This window comes from Myotis lucifugus, unplaced genomic scaffold, assembly GCF_000147115.1.
Source record: "Myotis lucifugus unplaced genomic scaffold, Myoluc2.0 scaffold_105, whole genome shotgun sequence".
NCBI classification, from domain to species: Eukaryota; Metazoa; Chordata; class Mammalia; order Chiroptera; family Vespertilionidae; genus Myotis; species Myotis lucifugus.
This window is the reverse complement of record NW_005871153.1, coordinates 97,442-99,390: the sequence shown is the minus strand read 5'-3', so window position 1 is coordinate 99,390 and position 1,949 is coordinate 97,442. Positions and strand designations below refer to the sequence as shown.

Below are 1,949 nucleotides of genomic sequence, written 5' to 3'. Positions count from 1 at the left end.
AAGCTGGGTGACACAAAACATCGATCCCTCACAGATCTAGTCATCCAAAAGACACCTTAGTCCTGGCTCTGAGCCTCCAAATCTCAAAGAAATGAGAAAACAAGTTAAGTAATAATTGACTTGAGCCCTGGTGCCAATCAACTGCCTGTTTACTTTCATATCCATTCTTTTATTTATTTATTTATTTATTGCAGAATTTTATGATTTTATTAACATACATACAATGTGTACACAATCTGTCTATTCATTTCCTTCGCTGCGCAGCCTGGCATTGGGATTGGTTACTCTGATGGCCAGCTGGGCTGCTCTTTCCACAATGGCTTTGCAGTTCTTTGAGGAGACGTTGTGAGCAATCTCAGCACAGTAAGATTTATTGCACGTCAGCAGCACTTCAAGCTCCTTGTTGTTATGGGCCAGGAACTTCCGAAGGCCACTGGGCAGCATGTGCTTTGTTTTCTTGTTGCTCCCATAACCAAAGTTGGACATCAAGATCTGGCCCTTGATTCTTACCATTTGCAACAGCATGGATGGAACTGGAGAGCATTATGCTAAGTGAAATAAGGCTGTCGGAGAAAGATAAATATCACATGAACTCACTCATTCATGGATAATAAAGACCATTATAAACTTATGAACAAAAACAGATACAGAGGCAGAGCTGCCTCGAACAGACTGTCAAAGTACAGCGGGAAGGCCGGGGAGGGTTGGGAGGCAGGAGGGGGGTGGTAAGAGATCAACCGAAGGACTTGTATGCATGCATATAAGCATAACCAATGGACATAAGACACTGGGGGGTAGGAGAGGCCAGGGGACTGTCAAGGGCGGGGAAAAAAAAAAGGAGACATATGTAATACTCTTTGTAATACTTTAAGCAATAATAATAAAAAAAAAGATCTGGCCCTTGAATCTTCTACGCACCCTATTGTCAATGCTCTGGGTTTCTGCCAGTTTCGCTTAATTTTGACATATCGGTCTGACTGGTGCCAGATGAACTTCTTGGTCCTCTTTTTGACAATCTTGGGTTTCACGAGGGGTCTGAGGGCAGTCATGGTGCCGAGTAGGAGATGGCTGCCACCTCTATAGGTAGCACAGAGGAAGAGGTCCATTCTTTTTTTAAATTCTTACCCAAGGAATGAGGATATTTTCCCCATTGATTTTTAGAGAGAGTGGAAGGGAGTGGGAAGGGAGAGAGAGAGAGAAACATGGACGTGAAAGAGACACATTGATTGGTTGCCTCCCGCTCACACCAATCCTAGGTGGGGATTGAACCTTCAGTCCAGGTTCTGCCCTTGACCACGAATCAAACCTGAGACCCTTCAGTTCTTCAGCCATCGCTCTAGCCACTGAGCAAAACTGTTCAGGGCTCATATTCATTCTTTATTCTTCCTTGTTTTGCTCTGCATCCATATTGACATAAAGAAATTACTGAATAAATAAATAAATAGTTGGGAAAGAAGAGACAAATATTCCTTACAAAATAATTCCAAATAATGCATGTAGCTACTTCCCACTCTAGGAGGTAAGCTTAGCCTCCTCTTATCTCCATTGCTTTTTAAAAATTAATTAATTTTTTATTGTTGACAGTATTACAGATGTCCCCCATTTCTCCCTCTTTGCTTCCCCCCCTCCCCCTCAGCCTCTTCCCTACTGCAGGCCTTCACCACACTATTGTCTGAGTCCACGGGCTATGCATACATGCATGTATGTTTTTTGGTTAATCTCTTCCCATCTCCCTTCCCTCTGAGATCTGTCAGTCTTTCAATCCATCCGTGCCCCTGGACCTATTTTGTTCATCAGTTTATTTTGTTTATTAGATTTCACATACAAGTGGGATCAGTTGATATTTGTCTCCCCCTTGCTTTTTGAGTATGGGCTGAACTTAGTAGCTCACTTTCAAAGAATAGAGTATGGAGAGAGAAAAATAGCAACTTTATAGTGGAGAGAGCTGG

At 42.6% G+C, this 1,949-nt stretch overlaps 1 long non-coding RNA gene across 1 annotated transcript; it reads right to left on the bottom strand.

Annotated features, from left to right (window-relative positions):
• Positions 1–251: 251 nt before the first annotated feature.
• Positions 252–1,077, bottom strand: LOC111826829. The gene is made up of 2 exons (XR_002830259.1): positions 919–1,077; positions 252–563 (listed from the first exon to the last, which is right to left on the bottom strand). It is a non-coding gene; the product is annotated as an uncharacterized LOC111826829 (long non-coding RNA).
• Between the last annotated feature and the right edge of the window lie 872 nt (positions 1,078–1,949).